Source organism: Natator depressus, chromosome 2 (assembly GCF_965152275.1).
Source record: "Natator depressus isolate rNatDep1 chromosome 2, rNatDep2.hap1, whole genome shotgun sequence".
In the NCBI taxonomy this organism is placed as follows: domain Eukaryota; kingdom Metazoa; phylum Chordata; order Testudines; family Cheloniidae; genus Natator; species Natator depressus.
In genome coordinates, this window is record NC_134235.1 from 42,723,926 (window position 1) to 42,746,583 (window position 22,658).

The 22,658-nt window shown below is 41.6% G+C and overlaps 1 long non-coding RNA gene across 1 annotated transcript in view; it reads right to left on the reverse strand.

The window, feature by feature from the left end:
- Window positions 1-382: 382 nt before the first annotated feature.
- LOC141982229 (uncharacterized) overlaps window positions 383-22,658 on the reverse strand; it is a 40,385-nt gene continuing 18,109 nt past the window's right edge. The window contains exons 2-4 of the long non-coding RNA XR_012637991.1: window positions 2,191-2,302; window positions 606-678; window positions 383-530 (exon numbers count right to left, since the gene is read on the reverse strand). This is a non-coding gene — a long non-coding RNA (uncharacterized LOC141982229). The remainder of the gene's footprint in view (window positions 531-605; window positions 679-2,190; window positions 2,303-22,658) is intronic.

Consider the following 22,658-nt stretch of genomic DNA (forward strand, 5'->3'; position numbering starts at 1 on the left):
ACCATGCTGCATCATGGGTAGGGTTACCATATTTCAAGTTCCCAAATAGAGGACACTCCTGCGGGGGAAACTGGAGGGGGGTGTTGGAGGGGGTATTTATTTTGGAAGGTGCTGGAAGGGTGTGGGTGTACTGGGATGGTATTTGGGGGTTTTGGGAGGGGATGTATGGTCACCCTAATATTGGGAGATTGTAGTCTAGCCAGGAAGTCTGGGCCATGGAAGAGAATGGGAGCCTGAGGAACCCAAACTGGAATGCTCATAAGCCATCACAGCAGAGGCATTCCAAAATCAAAATTTTTATTTTCTATGTTTGATCAAAAATATAGTTTTTGATTTTTCACTGAAAAATCCAAATTTTCAGCAGAAACTGCCTCTTTCCCCATTTTCTGACCTCTTGTAATGCTTAATATCCTGCATTTTGCTCTAGATACGCCCTCTGGATGGATTTCAAGTATAGTCCTATGCAGAGTGCACTGCAGTAATCCATCCGCAAGATGACAAAACCTGGATAACCCTGTCAAGGTCTGCGTCTGAAAGAAAAGGATGCAAACTTATTTGTCAAGTAATAGGAATGCCAAAAAATTGCTTTTGGAAACGGCTGCTACCTGGATATTCAGGAGCTCTTGGAGATCTAACAAGACCACTAGGGCTGACACACTCTGTCATTTCTTCCATTTGCTGAAACAGAATATAGATCATAGACATTAGCGATATAGAAATTAGGGGTAGAAAAAAAATAATTAGCCAAATCTGAACCTTTTTGAAAATGCTGAACCTTGAAATAGCACCAGGAGTGTGGTGCAGGGAATGAGAATCAGGCGACTTGGGTTATGGCCTCAGTTCTGCTATTGACTCCCTATGTGACCTGGAGCAAGTCACTTCACCTCTCTTTAACTCAGTTTCATCTGTAGAATGGGGCAATACTGACTACCTGACTTTGTAAAGTGCTTGGAGAGCTATAGATAAGGTTGTAAGTATCGTTATTAGGTTATTTATTGTTTCTCTCATGTTTCAGATGGGAGGGGGAGAAAGGCTAAAGGCATGAGCTCATGAAAGGAATTTAAATGGGCTTTTGTGTTTATAATTTGAAGCCTTGAAGGATTTAAAGGGATTTTTAACATTATTGTTAATATTGTTAAAATCAAATAAAGCAAAGAAGGAAAAAATGTGTTTTTCTGATATTTTTCATTATTTTCAAATAGAGCAGCAACCTTATTTTCCTTTAAATGAAAGCATTTGCTTAAAAAAATGACTGAGTTTAGATATAGATGTTGCATATATCCAAATATCACATAATCCTCCTATACATGACTTACGCATTTAAACTTATCTCGTAACACCCAATGACATAAGGCATAAGCTCTTGAAACAGACATAGAATAAACTTCTAAGGACAATGTCAAGTAATTTTCTGTAGGTTTAGTGTTTGATCTACCTTAAAATTATAGCCATCTGAAATCCTATGGATTTTAAATAACATCCTTCTTCTTTAAGGAAATCCATGCTTTACTGAAAAATCTATCCCTCTGCCAGAGTGTTTATAAAATGCTCCTAATTGTTCTCTATAAAAGATAACACTGGGCGAAATGCCACTTATTTTATCTTTGTCCTCCCTCTTCCCCCACATATTATATACGAACACATCTGACATTTTTAGATTAAAATGTCGAAGCCCTCTTTCAGTCAGTAAACAGCTCATTTTCTACTGAGAAGGAGGACATTTTTGATTGAAAAGTGGCTTCAGTATTTGAAGTTCAGAATTTCATATGATAAGCAAAATGGCCATTTCATTAAGTTTTGGGGATAAGTTAAATTTGAGAGACATGAACTCACCAGAAATGCTAAAAATACCCATGAAAAACATTGTGGAAAAATACTGGCCCATCACACACAGCTCTGATATAATAACTTGCTTGCATGCATTTGTGTGTGAGCTTATAAACACTGCCTTCTAAAGCATGGAAATTCAAACATTCACAAGTGAGTTAATTATGTCGCTTTCTAACGCCACCAGTGTATAGCCTTCTGAGAAGGCAAGTCCTAAGGAAGGGGAGTGTGAGGGAGAAGAGGAGGGGTTTGGTGAGAAAGAACAGAAGGTAGGAAGGGGAAAGGAAAAGAGGAAAAGTGGTATAGAGGGAATGGAGAAGAAACTGAAAAGGGAATGTATAAAAGGAGAGGAAAATGAACTACCTTCAGTGTCACAGTTTCATCAAACCATGACATTTTCACAGAAACTAGCTGGCTTTCATAAGGTTCTCTTCTCCAGAGTCTGCATTTGTGGATTCCTTAAAACCACTGTGAGCTAAAACAATAGAAAAGATGATAAAACAATGTAATAACAACACTCAAACACTTGCCAGAGGAAGTTTTCCTATTTGTCTTGGGATTCTTAACACATAATCGAAACAAGATTCAGCACGAGTTTTGCTTTTTCCACCAAGTTTTACTGCCAGAAGACTTACATAACTGTGTCTCAGCCATTTTACTTAACTCCTGCATTGTCATTGACCTCCCGAATGGAAATTCTGAATCTTGAACAGCTAGCAAATATTCCTACCTCTTCAACCTGGCTGGCAGATAAAAAGGAAAAATATATATTTTTTCCTTAGGAAAAGATATATTGAAGTAACTGTTACAACTCCACATCAGTTTAATGTATATGTTAAAAACACCAGAAATAAGAGAGCTTCTGACTGGCTAGTGAAGTGTTCAAAAAGTAAATGTACTGCTGCTCAGCTCGTTCATCGTCCACACTGTATCCTTAAAAAGAAAAGGAGTACTTGTGGCACCTTAGAGACTAACAAATTTATTTGAGCATAAGCTTTCATGAGCTACAGCTCACTTCATCAGATCCTTAGTGCATAAAAAACTCCCCCACACCTGAAAGGGATATTTTGCTAAAAGTCAAACCTGGGATATTTGTGGCCTTGTTAATAGTATCGCTTAGAATTTGAGCTTGTCAGACCCAACAGCATATGTTTCAAACACTGGCTGTTTAAAATCTAAAGTTACTCTAAGTCATATGATCCCTGAAACACCAAGCAAACCTTTTGCTTAAAATGTTATCAGCATGATCTGCTAGGTGTAGGAGAGAAAGCAGTAATGTAGCCATAAACTATGGGCAATGTAAATAGAGAGATAAAGGGAAAATAGACTGGAAAAATAAAATTCCATTTCTAAAATATCCCTAAAAGATAAGAGGCTTGCAAAATGCACTGTTATGTTTAACATGTTTTCCCTTTTTAAAGAGCTTATTCATTTTGAACTGTACAGAGCATGCAGTATACTATCCAACATTTTACTATACATCATTTTTAATTTACATAAAATATTGTGCGGGAGGAGAGATTTAATTTTAAGATTAAATAATTCTATTTAATCTTTACTTAAAAACCTTAACATTTCTTTTTTGCCAGGGCTGGCCCTAGAGCAAATGGCGCCCCAGGCAAGGAGCGTCTTCAGTGCCTCCACCCCTCCATTTGTTAAACTTCTGAATACCTTATTTTTGTATTGCATTTGTACCCCATTTCATGACTTTGATGCACGGTTTGCATGCATGATTTATCCCTGTCATATAAGATGATAAATGTGCACATTAGGATCTGTAAATCTGTATTTATTCATGTCATGTATAAGCAAATAAAAAAATTGTTTCCTCTAAGCTTCTAGACACTTTTTAATTTTAAGAATAACTGAAATGGACTAACATCAAGAAATTGAACTGTGCGCCAACATTGGATGGACCCATATTAAATAGTGTTACAGTAAGTGACAGCCTTAGAATGTGTTAACCCTAGTCCTTTAGTTAAAAAGGTTGCTTTTCTCACCTTTGCCCTCATGAACTGAAGCACAATATCAGAGAGATCCAAAGTCTGGCCAATGGCATTTTCAAGTGATAAAATATGAGCAATGTCAATCTCTCATCAGCCATCGTTGATCAAAGATATGTTTTAATGAGCCTGAGCTTCAAAAAGCTGTGCTCTCCACTCACAACTGTGACCGGCAGAGTGAGCAGAATCCTCAAAACTATCTACACATTAGGAAAAATGTCCTTCAGCTCTGCGTCATGAATGAACTGGCGAACTTGGAGTGGAGAGTGCTTCCCATGTGGCAAAATGTGACAGATATTGTCCAATTTGACACAGAGGTTTTTATCATTGACATCTGAACATTCCCCATGTGCCAGCAAAGATCTGTACAATTATTCAAGAATGTTTTCCTGTCTGCTGGCAGCTTACCAAGGTCAGACAAAAACCCCAGATCTTTTTGTGGTGCTTCCTTTGTCCAAACCTTTTTTGATGGACACTTGAGCAATATCAATGAGTTAGCAAATAAACTCCCTCTTGAATTTTTCTTCCGAGTTTTCCATCACCTCATCTCTGGCCTTGTAACCAAACTGCCTCTTCTTGAGATGAATATGAATTTCCTTGAAAAGAGGCTCAATTCCTAAGTTTTCTGCCATTTCTTTGGCAGCAGTGATGGCATCTTCAAATCTGTTGTCTCTGTAGGCCACAATGAAATCAAGGCAGCTTCTCAGCAAAGTAGTAGTGGTCGCGATGTCCATCGATTGAGTTTATAATACCTTGCTTACAAGATTTGGTTGGAACAGGATATTGTGCCAAACCACAACTGAGACCAGAAATTTGAAGTCAGTGATCTGGTTTGCAAGGCTTTGTGCCACATGTCAGATTCCAGCCTCAGCTTTATTCAACTACACCAGTTCCATCAGGGCGTCGGAAACTTCAGTCACTTGGTAACTCACTGGCCTTATGCTATCAATGCGGCTCTCCCAGCGAGTGTGACTAAGTGGCTTCATGGGCAGATTTGTAATATTGTCCATGAGGATCTTCCACCTGATAGCTGATGCTGAAAACAGGATGTATATCCTTTGCAGTACTCCAAAGAGAGATACTGAATCTAAAGAAGATGATGCTACATCTGACACAACCAGGTTGAGGGAATGGCAGCCACAAAGCACGAAGAAAGCTCAAGGATCCCTGCCTGAACACCACTGTTTCTTCCCTTCATGTTCATGCCATTGTCATAGTTGTGGCCACGGGTAGTCCTGAAGCTTTATTTTATTCTCATTAAAAATGTTCATAAACAATTCTGTTAGGCCTTTTCCAGTAGAGTCAGCCACAGACCAGAAACAGGTAAAGTGTTCCTTTACTTGGATACAGCCATCCTCATCATAAACAAATCTTACTGTAAATGACTTCTTTTCACTGTGACTAATGTCAGGAGTGCAGTCCCTTATCACAGCACAGTACTTAGCTTTGCCGAGCCTTCCTTGCCATAAGGTCAATCAAAATAAGGCTCACAATATCGCAGTTGGGCTTTCACTTTACTTCACCTTGTTCTTATATCTCACTAACTGTATTGTGACGCCCTACCCCTTATATATCTGCAAGGGCATGACTGATAACATTCTAGGAGGTTTGAGGAAAATGTAGTTCTCTGAAAGTCTGGAAGGTTCCACAAGATTCTACAAAGGTCCAGAACATTCTAGGAGGTTAGTGAAAAATGAATCCATATACAGAATACCTGAAACATTTTAATTCAAACATTCTATTTTCTCTTTTGTTGCTAACAACAAAAACAGCACCCTGAGAACTTCTGTTAGCAGTAATGCTGAATTCACACTTATTGGCCACCCTTAAAACTGTCTCTGCACCCCCACCCCAACCTGTATCCCATATCTCCATTTAAAAATTAGGAAGCCTCATTAGGTTTACATGGCTGGAATTGTGGATTTGAGAGATTTTTCTCTGTGACACAAATAGTTTCAGAGAGTAAGAAAGATGATAGGGAAGAAGGGTTCAAAAACTAGGGGACATAATGTAAAAATGAGGAAACTAGGAATAAATGGAAAGCTAAAAGAGAACTATTTTGCACAAAACTGACCGTCTGGAATAAGTTACTGGGAAGACAATACAGGATCACATAGATTGTTTCTGGAGAAGGAAACGGTTAAGGAGCATGAAAAAAACCCAACATGGTGGGATTAAGATTGACCATAAATGCTGGGCCAGATGGCTTTTTTCTGTTCTTATAATTGTGTATGTTCTCATCTTTCCCTATCCCCACCAACCATTTTAACACAGAAGAAATAAATGGAACCAGATGTTAAAGGGGAAACAGAGAGACCTGGGTAAAATGGCATGCACTGGAGAGAAATTTACTTATAGTGTATGGCTCACTCAGCGCTATAAACTGGAAATCTGAACAGGGCTGGCTGTCTTATGCAATAGTCCATCTGTTGCTGTTATGTGCTCCTCATGCACAGAACCCCCTGCAGGAAGAAAGCAGAGCACTCATTTGAGTGTTTTGATTTGACAGGTTTCTGGCTGCATGCCATGTGTTTGTTTTACACCAGTTGTTTAGGATGTTCCTAGAACTTCAAGCATATTCAACATGGTTTTTCTTTTACAAGCTGTAAATACTCCTGGCACTCCATTTTTTATTTAATAATGGGCACTGTGCAGCTGTTCTTTCCTTTTCAATGTATATCGACCTCTCCACTACAAATGTGCGTTGACTGATCTCATAGGTAGTTTTCTGCTGATTACCCGGGATTCTGTATGTGTTTGCAGAACGTGAGGGCAAAAAAATCAACATTCCAAAATGGAGAGAGATGTTGCAAAAGATTTAAATTTTAAAACATCCATTTCACTCCTATTTGCTTAACTGCCAGATAATCCCTGCCTCCCACTGCGCACACAGCCAGAGTAGATGGGCTATTCACAATGGATCTCAGAGGAGTTGAGGGAAGGAATCCTCCCAGTCAGCCCAGCAACTAAGTGCAGAGCAACTGTGCACTTGCTCTGCTGCTATTTCTACAGCATGTGGGGATGCAGTGTCACCTGAGGCCTTGCACAGTCACTACTGAGGTGTAGAGATCAGTGTACCCACATAATGGACCACCCCACTCTGCCCCCAAGCTCTCAGTCTATAAAATACCAAACCAGCCTTTACATCAGCATGGAAAAAGCCAATTGCTACTTTGGCTTTAGTTTATATTTCAAATGTTATAATAAAATGATCTCATTGTGTAGAAAAATATAATCTGTCATTACAATGAAAACAACAGATCCTCTAAATTAGGCTATTTACCCAAGCTGCCTTACTAAGACTTACATATTATCTTTCTTTTTAGAGTTACTTAGCTGACAAAGAATAACTCCCTCCTCTTGTTTTACCCAGATTACTTTCCCAGCTGTAAACACTGAGCATTCACAAATCAAACCCATACTTCAGAAGTATAAGCAATGGTAACACATCTAAATTCACCTTGTGACAGGTCAATGTAAACACACTTTGAATTCATTTGTTGATGCCAAGTAGCTCTTGGAGGGCGAGGACTTCTTTCTAAAGAGTCCTTTTCGCCTACCTTATGGAGCTTTGATAGGGGAAAATCTTGCCAACATACTAGAGTAGTTTCTATTTTCTGTAATACCAGTTAATTACTCAGAAATTTGCCTCCTTGAGAAATATTTGACTACTCAAAGCATGTACAAGGACAACATTCCAGCACCTTTGTAGTAGACACAGGGCCAAGATCTTCCATTCTTCTTGTTCCTTCCTAATTCTTGCACCTTAGGCCAGCTGTAAATTATGTGGCTTGTAATAGCCTTCTCTGAGCCATCACACTGGAACAAAATAGACAGAGACACTGCTCCAGCCATGCCCTAACCTGCCCTTTTCCTCCCCTAGCCCACCCCTTACCTGGGGACAAAATGGACTGCATAGAGCATGACATCAGTTCTGGACAGACTGGAGAACACCCTGATGATAGAGTGACCAGAACAACACTAAGGGGCTGCTGCCCACAGCATAATGGAAAACTGAAACCAGCAGGTAATGGGGCATTCTGCCCTCCTTAGGAGCATTCAGCTGGCCTGTTTTTGAAGTTACTAAACAAAATTAAAATATATCTGATGCATTTGTGGTCTGAGATTTGTAGAAAAATTAAACGAGGGTGTTCAACAAATACAACTTCAAGCAGCCCAGTGCTACTTCAGACAAGACAACCCAAAGAATAAAGGGAAAATACCCCGAATATTTTATTTAAAGAATATATAACATATAGGGCCAAATTGTGCTCTCAGACACACTGATGTAAATCTGGAGTAACTCTGTTGAAGTCAATGTAGGATATACATGTGTAACTAACAGCTAAATTCAGTCCTTACATAAACTATAAATCTTCTATTTGCTCCAATTATAGAAACAGATCTTTCCGAAAGAGAAATATTAATTGCTCTCATGCTTGAAAGTAAGGACCCAATTCTGCTGATGAGGAGCTCCCTCAACCCCTACTGACTTCAGAGGGAGGCAAGGGAACCTACCACCTTCCAGCCTCTCCCGGGATTGGACCCTGTGACATTCAGAGGTGCAAAAAGATCCATCTGTGACAAACTAGAACTCATGCAAATTCTAAAGGCATCGTATTCCACATCATACAGTTACAAACCTCTCTCACTTTAAAAAATCAGTTACAAAACATGCCAGAGAAATTATAAATATGCAAGCAAAACTTCTTCAGTCAGGAGATGGATGATGGTACCTGAACCAGTCCTTCCAACCTTTCTTCCTGCTTCATACTCATGGGGAGAAAGAGTGTTATATTTCATCCTGAGTCATTGCAGAAGAACTGAAGTAGCAAGAAGGACTCTGCTGTAAATGACAGGTTTCAGAGTAACATCCGTGTTAGTCTGTATTCGCAAAAAGAAAAGGAGTACTTGTGGCACCTGAGAGACTAACCAATTTATTTGAGCATAAGCTTTCGTGAGCTACAGCTCACTTCATCGGATGCATACTGTGGAAAGTGTAGAAGATCTTTTTATACACACAAAGCATGAAAAAATACCTCCCCCCACCCCACTCTCCTGCTGGTAATAGCTTATCTAAAGTGATCACTCTCCTTACAATGTGTATGATAATCAAGGTGGGCCATTTCCAGCACAAATCCAGGGTTTAACAAGAACGTCTGGGGGCGGGGGTAGGAAAAAACAAGGGGAAATAGGTTACCTTGCATAATGACTTAGCCACTCCCAGTCTCTATTCAAGCCTAACTTAATTGTATCCAATTTGCAAATGAATTCCAATTCAACAAACCTACTGACTGCTATTCCTACCTACATGCCTCCACCTTTCACCCTGACCACACCACACGATCCATCGTCTACAGCCAAGCTCTGCGATACAACCGCATTTGCTCCAACCCCTCAGACAGAGACAAACACCTACAAGATCTCTATCAACCATTCTTACAACTACAATACCCACCTGCGGAAGTGAAGAAACAGATTGATAGAGCCAGAAGAGTTCCCAGAAGTCACCTACTACAGGACAGGCCTAACAAAGAAAATAACAGAACGCCACTAGCCGTCACCTTCAGCCCCCAACTAAAACCCCTCCAACGCATTATTAAGGATCTACAACCTATCCTGAAGGATGACCCAACACTCTCACAAATCTTGGGAGACAGGCCAGTCCTTGCCTACAGACAGCCCCCCAACCTGAAGCAAATACTCACCAGCAACCACATACTACACAACAGAACCACTAACCCAGGAACCTATCCTTGCAACAAAGCCCGTTGCCAACTGTGCCCACATATCTATTCAGGGGACACCATCACAGGGCCTAATCACATCAGCCACACTATCAGAGGGTCGTTCACCTGCACATCCACCAATGTGATATATGCCATCATGTGCCAGCAATGCCCCTCTGCCATGTACATTGGTCAAACTGGACAGTCTCTACGTAAAAGAATAAATGGACACAAATCAGATGTCAAGAATTATAATATTCATAAACCAGTCGGAGAACACTTCAATCTCTCTGGTCACGCGATTACAGACATGAAAGTTGCGATATTACAACAAAAAAACTTCAAATCCAGACTCCAGCGAGAAACTGTTGAATTGGAATTCATTTGCAAATTGGATACAGTTAACTTAGGCTTGAATAGACACTGGGAGTGGCTAAGTCATTATGCAAGGTAGCCTATTTCCCCTTGTTTTTTCCTACCCCCCCCCCCAGAGGTTCTTGTTAAACCCTGGATTTGTGCTGGAAATGGCCCACCTTGATTATCATACACATTGGAAGGAGAGTGGTCACTTTAGATAAGCTACTACCAGCAGGAGAGTGGGTTTGTGTGTGTGTGTGTGGTGTGGGGGTGGGGGGTGAGAAAACCTGGATTTGTGCTGGAAATGGCCCAACTTGATTATCATACACATTGTAAGGAGAGTGATCACTTTAGATAAGCTATTACCAGCAGGAGAGTGGGGTTGGGGGAGGTATTTTTTCATGCTTTGTGTGTATAAAAAGATCTTCTACACTTTCCACAGTATGAATCCGATGAAGTGAGCTGTAGCTCATGAAAGCTTATGCTCAAATAAATTGGTTAGTCTCTAAGGTGCCACAAGTACTCCTTTTCTTTCTGCTGTAAATGTCACAACATACCCTAGTGAGTCAGAAGATCTGTGGGCATTATTAGGGTGCTAAGGGGTAGGTGGGATCTATAAAATACCTTCACACAGAGTCTGATCCAAAGTCCTTTGAAATCAGTGTGAGTCTTTTGGATCACAATCTGCCCCTCCAAAATTCCTTTGTGATCAAAATATTTATCATATTCCATGCTGGATATTTGGCAACCTTATGACACAGAAGAGGAATTCCTCTCAAACATATTTCAAGAGGTTGATATCAAGTATCAGAGGGGTAGCCATGTTAGTCTGTATCCACAAAAACAACAAGGAGTCTGGTGGCACCTTAAAGACTAACAGGTTTATTTGGGCATAAGCTTTCGTGGGTAAAAAGGCCACTTCTTCAGACGCATGGAGTGAAAATTACAAAAACAGGCATAAATATATATTGGCACATGAAGAGAAGGAAGTTACCTTACAAGTGGAGAACCAATGTTGAAGGCCAGTTAGGTCAGGGTGGATGTGGTCCACACCCAATAATTGATGAGGAGGTGTCAATACCAAGAGAGGGAAAATTGCTTTTGTAGTGAGCCAGAAACTGCTGAGCTACAATTCATTTGCAAACTTAACACTATCAATTTGGGCTTGAATAAGGACTGAGAGTGGTTGTCTCACTACAAAAGCAATTTTCCCTCTCTTGGTATTGACACTTCCTCATCATTTATGACTACCCCTAAGAGCCTGGTCACATCTGAGCAAGTCCCACTATTTTAAACCAACTGGAGAGCATTTATTTAGCCAGTCACAGGCCCTTTAGAAGTGCAGATGGGTGGAAGTTCTGGCTTTTAAAACCACTGCTATGTTGGACAGTGAGTGACGATGTTCTCCCTGCAAAGATAGACACAGAACTCCCCTGGGAGAGTACATGCAGGTGTGGCAGCTGCTGTATCCTTTAATTCAGTGCAGTGTGGGCACCCCTAGTACCAGCCCTCGACTCTGACTTCCCTCTGAGGAGGAGTGTGTATTTCTCTATTGTGCACCCTGATGCAGGGAGCCACAATACTCCTCTTGTACTAAAATCACTGGACACACAGAGTATGATTTTGTGGGAGAGATTATTTCTTGTGCTACAGAAATAGTGTTGCAAGTGACTGCACTACAATTATTAATTTACACACATACTAGTTAGGAGGTTTCTACCTGTAACTCCAGTGTTCCATTTTGAAAATACAGCATTTCCCTGAATGAGACCAATTTTTCTGTCTGCTTCACAAAGTAACATAGGCAGCTTTTATTTCTGAGGAGGATGTTTGTATAATGTTACTTATTTTTTTTCCATGAGTATACCAATGAAAGTTTCCATGGAAAAACAAATAAAGGGAGCTTGTTAAAATGTGTTCCTGAATTGGTCAAGTCATTCAGAGTGGACTGTTGTAATTAAAATTGGATGAGAAAACAAACATACTTGAAATGTGCTAGGAAAATAGCAGTGGGGTCTCTGAGCTCATGCTTTCTGTCAACATGGTCCATATGATATGGAAGAAATGAAGTTTGCTGAAGTTGAAGCTATGATGATAACCAAAATGAATGGCGTTCCTTGAATTTGATTGCTTTAGTAAATTATGATGCAAGGGCTCAGTCGTACAAATTCTTACTCATACAAGTAGTCCCCTCAATGAGACTATCTATCTATTGCTTTTATACTGCTGTCCATCACTGCAGTATCTGGGTGGCTTCCATGTAAAGTCAATAGCAATAATGAAGTCTCCATCAAAATTCATTGAGTGTCTGGAACACATCCCTTTTAGAGGCGGTCAAAACTTTGTGTGGGTAGGGTGGTTTCTGAGGGGATGTGTTGGTACAGGCTTGGGAATGGAAAGAGTATTCTAGCCCTATTATAAATAGAGGTTTGCAGGATTGGGTCCCAAATCTTTGTTTGCTCCCACTGATATAATACAATCTTTTTGTTTTATAAGTTATATCCTTTAAGTATTTTGATAATTGGAAATGAACAGAGTATTTTTTCATTTTATTCTTTTCATTCAATTTGGTGAGATTCAGGAAAGAATAGCTGGCAACCATAAACAGGTTGACCATAAACAGCGAGAGACAAATGATAGGAAAGGCTGGATGGTGATATTAGGCCAGTTCACACCTGATGCAAGCCCACTGACTTTGATTAGCTTATCCCAGTGATACACTTAGGCTTGTCATACTCTGAGCTTGTGTGATACTGTTTCATAGGTTGCCAGCAGGCTAATTCAGACACATGCTAACAGAAATCAAAGGAATGTTAAAAGGTCATGGTGTATTGAAACCAATTCACGTGTAAGATGTAACTGTATTGTTAAGGTTGGCTAGATCCTGTTGTTTATTTGCTATTATGCCTGCCCTGTGGTAAATATCCTAACATACCTTTTGATATAGGGTTGAGGATGAGAATTTACTTAGTGTTCAGAACTTCATGAGTACTAAGTAAGGATATTTGTATTGTTCCCACTTATCCATCCCTATTGTAATGAATTGCTAGTAATTACATTATGTAAACCACTGTAACTGGGTTATTTGTGTATGCATAGGAAGTAGAACATTAACCTCAAAGCAAGGGTCATTTCATGTTCAACAATGGGCATTCACTGCTCAATAGGCAGTTGCTGCTCATCAAAACCCATGTGAGTGGAGACACCTGTCAGCTAGTTTGCTGTGGGCAAGATCTATAAATACTAGTTTAAGGGAATGATCCTGCATCTCTGGACTGCTTGGATTCTGACAGGGGGAACCCTAAGTGATTGGACAGAGGTCCCCAAAGCCAATTATGGGAAGCCCTGAGAGACTTATGGAAAACTAGCAGATTACACCATCGCTGCTATCATTTTGGACTTAGAAACTTTGATTCACGTGTTATATATAATGACTGTCACTTATATTCGAATATGACTACGACTGGAAATCAGTTTCCACTAGGGCTGTCAAGCAAGTAAAAAAATTAATTGTGATTAATTGCGCAATTAAAAAAATTAATCACAATTAATTGCACTGTTAAACAATAATAGAATACCATTGATTTAAATATTTTTGGATGTTTTCCACATTTTAAAATATATTGATTTCAATTATAACATAGAATACAAAGTGTACAGTGCTCACTTTATATTTATTTTTCCTTACAAATATTTGCACTGTAAAAAACAAAGAAATAATATTTTTCAATTCACCTCATACAAGTGCTGTAGTGCAATCTCTTTATCAGGAAAGTTGAACTTACAAATGTACAATTATGTAGAAAAAATAACTGCATTCAAAAACAAAACCATGTAAAACTTTAGAGCCTGCAAGTCCACTCAGTCCTATTTTTTGTTCAGCCAATCGCTCAGACAAACAAGTTTGTTTACATTTTCAGGAGATAATGCTGCCCGCTTCTTGTTCACAGTGTCACCAGAAAGTGAGAACAGGTGTTCTCATGGCACAGTTGTAGCTAGCATCACAAGATATTTCATGCCAGATATGCTAAAGATTCATATGCCCCTTTATGCTTCAACCACCATTCCAGAGGATATGTGTCCATGCTGATGACAGCTTCTGCTTGATAACAATCCAAGGCAGTGTGGACCGACGCATGTTCATTTTCATCATCTGAGTCAGATGTTACCAGCAGAAGGTTGATTTTCTTTTTCTGATGGTTCGGGTTCCGTAGTTTCCACATCGGAGTGTTGCTCTTTTAAGACTTCTGAAAGCATGCTCCAAACCTTATCCCTCTCCGATTTTGGAAGGCACTTCAGATTCTTAAACCTTGAGTTGAGTGCTGTCACTATCTTTAGAAATCTCACGTTGGTACCTTCTTTGTGTTTTGTCAAATCTGCAGTGAAAGTGTTCTTAAAATGAACAACATGTGCTGAGTCATCATCCAAGACTACTATAACATGAAATATATGGTAGCATGTAGGTAAAATGGAGCCGGAGACATACAATTCTCACCCAAGGAGTTCAATCACAAATGTAATTAATGCATTATTTTTTTAATGAGTGTCATCAGCATGGAATCATGTCCTCTGGAAGGGTGGCTGAAGCATGAAGGGGCTTACAAATGTTTAGCATATTTGCTACGTAAATACTTTGCAATGCCGGCTACACCATGCCAATGACTGTTCTCACTTTCTGGTGACATTGTAAATAAGAAGTGGGCCGCATTATCGCCCGTAAATGTAAACAAACTTGTTTGTCTTAGTGATTGGCTGAACAAGAAGTAGGACTGGGTGGACTTGCAGGCTCCAAAGTTTTGCATTGTTTTAGTTTTGAGTGCAGTTGTGTAACAGAAAAATATCTACATTTGTTAGTTTCACTTTCATGATAAAGAGATTGCACTACAGTACTTGTATGAGGTGAATTGAAAAATACTGTTTCTTGTGTTTATCATTTTCACAGTGCAAATATTTGTAATAAAAATAATAATATAAAGTGAGCACTGTACACTTTGTATTCTGTGTCATAATTGAAATCAATATATTTGAAAATGGAGAAAAACATCCCAAAATATTTAATAAATTTCAATTGGCATTCTATTGCTTAACATTGCGAATAAAACTGATTAATTACAATTAATTTTTTAATCACAATTAATTTTTTGGAGTTAATCATGCGAGTTAACTGCGATTAAATGACAGCCCTAGTTTCCACATGTAGGATTCAGGAAACGTGCCCGGGCAAGTTGATGTCTACGTTCCCTCCTACTGTTTTATATATATTGCTTTCTTTAACCTCTCAGTGACTTTCATTTCTTTCTCTTAGCTAATAAACCTTTAGCTAGTTTACTAGAAAAATTGGCTTCACCATTGTCTTTGGTGAGATCTGGAGTATACCTTGACCTGGGGTAAGTGATTGGCCCTTTGTGGCTGTTAGAACCTAACGTGTGGTAATTTGGGTTTTAATAACCTCTCATCATAAAATCCAGTTTGTCTAGGTGGTAAAGTCGAGGCTGGAGAGCCTAAGGGGGACTGTCTATGGCTCCATGTTAAAGCTAATGTAGTGATCCAGGAGTGCACATTTGTTACTGATTTGGTTAAATCTAATAATAGAATATCCACCAGTTAGGGATGTCTGCCCTATTTTCTGATAGTCTGACCTGAGATTGGCATTCATGGGTGCGAGCCACTCTGGACACTGTGACAGCTTGCAATCAACAAACAGTTTAAAAACAGACATCCAGAAAAATTCAAGTAAAAATAAATACATCCAAGTGTCTAGGAAGGGTAGTGGGAGCTTAAATAATGACTGAAGGCATAATCTTGCTCAGGGCCGGATTAACCTTTTGTGGGCCTGGCGCCAAACATATCTGTGGCTGCCCCAAGGAGGCAATGGAGCATGGCGTGGGGAGGTCAGTCCCCTGAGCGAGGGGCCAGCTAGAAGAAATGGGGCATGGCATGGCAGGGACACACTGTTCCCCCACCGCACACACCTGGCTGAGACTGGCCAGGCTTCTGCATCACTCCCAGGCAGCTCAGCTCCGGGGAGACAGGTGGGGCCCCACAGGTGGTGGGAAGCAGAGACTGCCCAGAGCCGGAGGTGAACTGGGGCCCAGCCAGGGGGCTGAGAGTAGCAGGGGATGGGGCCAGGGCAGAGAGGAGCCCTCGGCTAGCTGGTGGGCAGGCCAAGAGGAGCAAGTGGTGGGCTGGGGGAACCAATGGGGTCTCAGGGCGCAGTGCAAGCAGAGCAGGCCAGGGCCCCTTCTGAGCATGGGCCCGGCTCCATGGAGCCACTGGAGCCATTGTAAACCCGGCACTGATCTTGCTCCTCTTTTAATTAATGGCAAAGCTCTCAACTTCAGTGGGAGATGGGAGGGGGAACACTAATGGTAGAATCAAACTGCAGTAACTGTGAAAAGATGTTGGGGCCAATAATTTACTATACATTGAGTATCAGTGTGAGAATGCAGTATGCATGGGACAAGGGAAGGGGATACCATTCATGGGCCTGAAGCCATTAGCTCTTAGGAAACTTCAATATCTCCTTAGCAACCTGGACTTCCGCAAGCACATCAGATCTGTGCTCCCTACATTGGCTTTCCATGGACTATTGAGTCACATTCAAGGTCTCAATCCTTATCTGCAAGGCACTCCATGGCCAGCGGTCAGGCTGTCTAAAAGAACACCTGAAGTGCAAGGATGAAGACTGTAGTCGATAACTCTGCTCCTCAAGCACAATGGAACTCTCTGCCACAAGGGAAAAACTCATCTGTGCAGGAGACAGAGCTTTCTTGGGGGCCAGCCTGAGACTGTGGAATGAACTCCCCCAGGAACTAAGGCTCATCAGAACCCTCAGCACCCTCCACTCCAAGTGCACGGCACATTTCTTCAACCGTGCCTTTTCTAAGAAACGCATAGTAACATGGACATTTAAAAAAGCCAGCCAGCCAACCAACCAACCAAAAAACCAACCCTACCAATACAAAACATTCCATTGCACACACAACTCTCCTCCTGAGGTGAGGATGAGGGAAAGAACAAACTGCATGAGACCAATGTTAGTTACATCACTTACTGCACTACTGAACAGTAGTATGAGAACTTATAGAGAATAAAATAAAATTATGAAAAAGGAATAGTCAGTGAGCTGCAATCTATTCCTTTGGTGGATCTACTCATCTGTGCAGCTAATAAGATATCGTGCTGAAGAGCCTGAGCAATAGCCCAGTAATATGACTGCACGAATGGCCCTGAAGAGAACTATCTCTGGAAGACAGGATGGGGGAATCCTGTGTAGCATCTCATAGTAACCTGGAAGCCCTTTACAGTGCTGAGATGGAAAAGAGGAAAAAAGAGGAAACAATTTAAGCAATAGTTCAGTTTAGAAAAGTAGCCATCACAGAATTGGAGGATGAGCTCACAACTAACATAGGGTCCTATTCAGCTCTGACTATGTTTTTGATATAACTGTTGTAAGTGGGAAGCAGTAAGAGGACAGTTTGGTGTCCAGGCCCATATAACATTATCTTATCTGCCTAGACCCTTAACAAAGGTGTGAACTGGTAGCAAATGTCATGGGAGCACTTGTCCACTAGAAGTGAACTAAGGCCCACTTTCACAGATGGTGCATTAGGCCACAAAGCAGCCAACAGATGGAAATAATATTTAGTTATTCCTTATTACTGACATGGGCTAAATTTGAATGACGATCTAGAAATGAAAGACTCTGCCTTCTATTACCAATGCAATGAATCCCACCTAGAGTATGGATATTCAGAGTCCTGCTTTATTAGTGTGCCATCAAGAAAAAACTTCAGATTGGAATTACTAGTATCAGAAGAAAAAGATTCTGGACTAGCCTACTCATTTCTCATTAGGGTTATCAAAGCAAACTGAAGCTTTTTGTCTCCTAATATAAAATAACTCTCTCTATCATCAAGAAATAGGGAACTGCATAACCTAAAAAGATTAAATAAAGTTCATGGGAATATCAAAAGGTGTTGCTACTTTGTAATCTGCCTTTCTACTAACTAACCCCTTTCATTAGCAACCCAGATGACAAATGAGAACATGAGATCTGTGCTCAGAGATTCCACTTACTGCCTCACCTTCTAAATTCTTTTCAGCACCCAGACTTCTATTAATCATGATTATTATTTATTCGTATTACTAGAGTACCTAGGACCTTTAGTCAGGCACCAAGACCCCCTGTGCTAGGCACTGTACAAACAAAGAAAATACGATCCCTGACCTACTTTCAATCTAAGTGCCATGGGGCACAGTGCACTCCCCCAATTTGCCTCTCTATCTTGTTCCTTAAATAAGATGCTTAGATCTTTAAATTCTCTGCCTGGAAAACTTGTCTTGCATTTCCTTCTCTTTATTGTGCTTGGTTGGATCTGGAATGGCAATGAACTGACAAAAACACGATGTGTGAAATCCAGGACCCAGTGAAGTGAATGGGAGAGTTTGCCATTGACTTCAGTTGGTACAGAATTTCACCCAACTCGATTTACAAGTAATCTCTGTGACGCTGCCTCAGGGCATCCAGGATGGTGAGTCAATTTGTTACTCCCCTGCCTCCAAATGAGGGAACCTTTCTTGTGGTACCTGGGTGTCAGCTCCTACACACCACCAGCATTTCTGACACTCAAGCACTCTCCTCAGAACTTTGCCAGCCCTGTTTTTGCCTTGGAGGTTAACAGCTGGTGTATCCCAGTCCATGAACTCCTCACAAACGTCCTCTTATAATGTGCAGCCCATGTCACTGGACACTCACAGTAATTACTAGGTACGCTGTCCCCAAAGAGGCAATACACACACCAGCTTATTTGATTCAACTGAGTATCGGCTCCAATATAACAACACATCACTGTAAGCTATTTATACTGAAAACAAATACAAGTTTATTGACAAAGGTAAAGATTTAAGTAAGCAAGGATAATAAGAACAACAGGTTACAAATAAACAAAGTATAACATGCTTTTTAGAGATAAAAACTTAACTCTAACAGGCTACAATCCTTTGTCTATGGGCAGGTCTACACTTAAAATGCTGTACCACTTTAATGAAGATGCTCTAGGCCAACATGTACTTAATCCATCTCCATGAGAGGTGGTAGCTATGTCAACTCGAGAAGCTCTCCCACTGACATAGTGCTGTCTACATAGGGGATTAGGTCAGTATAACTATGTCGCTCAGGGATGTGGATTTTTCACACCCCTGAGGGATGTAGTTATACCAGTATAGGTCTGTAGTGTAGACCAGACCTAAGACAGTTTCTTGCCTAAGTCTTTTCTGAAGAGCTTGCTGGTTTTCAATCAAACCAGGATCCAAAGCATTACAAATCACCCCCCTCCGCCAAAGGTGTTCTTCGGGGAAATGGCTTCTTGCTTTTCCTCATATTTCCCAAAACTCATTGTTTTGACCCCAGAGCCAGAATGACTTCCTGTGGTTTCCTCTAGTGTCTTCTTATCCCCCTGTTTACTCCAACTGCAGATTTGGCTTCCATTGTGATGCGTGACCTACATTAGAGACAGCGATAATTATCTTGCCTCGCATCTGAAAGAAACTTGCTTTTCCATTGTTTGGAAAAACCTATTTGTCATCCCTGCCTTGGACACAGACTCTCAAGTATATTTTCAGTACATATATACATAACTCCTTATATAGTGTCAGTACATACGTTTCTCAACTGTATTAATGGCCTGTGTGTCCCCGGCTTTCATACGATACCTTGCAAGACAATATTTAGGGATAAATACCATGGAAGTGGTGTGTTAGGTGTAGTGAGTTTGTCAAGTCAGATAGGAGTTACTGACACAGAGAGCGGGGAACCCTTTGGCAGTTGGCACTAATGGTACTGTGTATCACAACCTCCTTCAGTAAAATCAGCTGCTGAGCAAATGATGTCTATTTTCCTGCTCCCTCGCCTCTCCTCTGCAGCTAGGTCCCAGCTGCTGCCTTCAGCTTGCTGATTATGTGCCACCTTCGGTCTGCCTTCCCCTGTTCCTGATCCCCAGAGTGCCGCAGATGGTTCAGGTCATTATAGGCTATGTCTACACTATGAGCTAAGGGTGTGGTTCTCATCTTGCATACCCTTGTGCTAGCAGTGTAGCTGCAGTAGCACTGGACAGTGACCGCAGAGGCACGCTTTAGCTGTGCTGAGTACGTACCCACAGGGTGCAGGTGGGTTTGTACTCGGCATGGGTAAGCCATGCCCCTGCTGCCCCTGCCCGTGCTCTCAGAGCTACACTACGGTTTATATTCGCGCTAGCTGTCATTGAGTGGAAATCACACTCCTAGCTCATAGTATAGAGGTAGGTATGAATCACATAGCACCATTGACCAGATTCTGTGCCTCTCCTGAGATGAACTTTGACCCAATCTCTGAACTCCAAGTTATTTGGTTGGAGGAACCCAGCAATGAGCCAACAGCGAGGGAAAGAAAACTGGTTTCACTGGAAAAACAGTTTCCAAATAACTGTTTTCAATAAATAGTTATTCAAACTGTCTGGCAGACATACACCAGCCTTTGAAAAGAAGGAGAGGAAAGGACCTTGCCTTGTGTGACTGGATAGCAGTATTCTCAGCTCAGCCAAGGACCACATATGCCTTTTGTGCTGCAGCAGATCAACTTTATGATATCAGTGCCAACTATGAATTTCTGTGCTCGTCGGCTTGCGTCACGGCCTTGCCATAGGGAGTAAAGTTCCACATTATGTATATCGTGATTGCAGACCGCAAAAGGGATCTTTCAAGGCAAATTGTTTGCCTTCATTCCCTGCTGAAGGTACTGAGCTAGCAGCAACACAGCTCCATCTGTTGGCTACTGTAAGCAATTGTCATCCACTAACTTCACTTCAAATATATATTTGAAACTCAGGCCTTTATTGCAGAGATTCTGGAGACTCCTCCTATCGGTGTTGGACAGTTTCTGACTCTGCTAATACTTATCATTTTAAAAAGCAGAGTAAGAAGTGGCTATTTGCATTGCGGTTCTCTGACAGCATCACTTGCTGCTATTAGTATTTACCATTTATATTGCAATAGCATCCAGAGGCTCCCATCGGGATCCAGGTCCTGTTCTCCTAGGCACTCTACAAACACAGACAAGAAAAGAGCTCCAGCCCCAAAGGAGATTACATTCGAAAGCTCTGCTGACATTAGCAAAATTACCCATCTCTGAGAACAGATGTTGGCAGCTGGTGCTGCTCAAAAATGGTTTAACTGCAAGTAGAGTCAACCATGACCACTGACCACGGCAGGAGACTATCGGTTCAGCTGGTGTCATGTCCAGCCAGCATGCTGCCGGGTCCCTTTATGCCTGTGAACATTCACACCTAGCAAGCCCTGGTTAGGGGCTGCATTTTCAGCCTCCAAAAAGACAGGAAGGTGGGCATAGGAAAGCATCTCCCTTCCTTCAACTATGTGGGCTCCTAAAAGGAATGCGGGATTTTCACTCCAATTGTAGAAGCAGCTATGGAATGGGGAGCCTGTTGCTCCTCAATCTGGCAGGCAGTTGAGAGCGTCATGGGGTGCTCCCTTCTCAGCTCAGCAGACAGCTGCCGGGTGGAGGTTGGGGAGGCAACTGGAAACAGACAGACCCAGCTGGCACATGAATGTACAGAGCCACATTGTAGCAGCAGTGAGTGCCGCTGTCACGGTGCTACCATGGGAACGGACACGGGCAGGAAAGCATGTTCGCTTTGAAAAATTGTATTCCCATTCAAGCACAGTCTGGGGAGAAAAATGAAAGTGTCTAAAATGCTTCAATAGACTATGGGCTTTTAAAGAAAATGTATAGACAATTTAGAGACAGTGGGTGAAATATTGGGAGTTTTGCTATTGACTTCAAAGAGGGCAGGATTTTGCCCAGCAGCTTCAGTGAGAAAAGTATCATTATCCCTTCGTTACAAACTGAGACACTGAGAAGGAAAGTGTCTTGCCCAGGTTCACACAGTGAATCAGTGGCACAGTCAACAATAGCGGTAGGTCTCCTGACCCTCGGTCTGGTACCCCATATGCTGGACTTGAAATTGTGAGGTTCTGTTGATGGTTTTGCACCATACATAGCAATCACATGTAAAACTGTAATCAAACCATAATGGGCTGGTCCTTTGGTTGGGCTGAGCTTTGCTCCATGCAGAACTGGGGCAGAGGGAGGGGCAAAGCTGGCATTAAATCACCTTGGTTTTTCACAAATGCTGGGACCTGCCAAGGACCAGTTCAGATTTCAGTTCAATTTACCGAAGCCTCAGGACTGCCTTAAGTTGTACCCTGCTGTCTATGGCCACAAGGAGCTATTTGTGGAGCTAGGGATAATTTGAGTGCCAGGGTACCCTGACCACATATGATGGGGTGTACAAACCCCGCACTGGAGAGAAGGGGTTAAGGAGCAGCTCTCGGCCCAGGCAGCCCTTGCACACCTGCAAACCCTGCACAAGCTGGAGGCAAAGCTAAAAAAGGGAAGCAGAGCAGCTCAGCGGTGGGCAGACAGTGGATGGGAGTAGACCTGCAGCTCTGGGGAAGGAGCACCACAGGAGCTCTTGTTGCTTGAGGCCCAGCAGTAGTGACTTGACCGCTCCTGCAAAGGAGGGACTGGTGATTGTTTCAGAGGGCAGACACTTTATTTTGTGTGCAGTTCTTTAATTTACCCTGTGGGGAAAAGGGAACTCTGGTAGGAAGTGAACCAGGGAGGCAGCTGCATAGCACCTTAAGATGCAAGACTTAGCTGCCCACCATTGGGCCCTGCATCATAGCT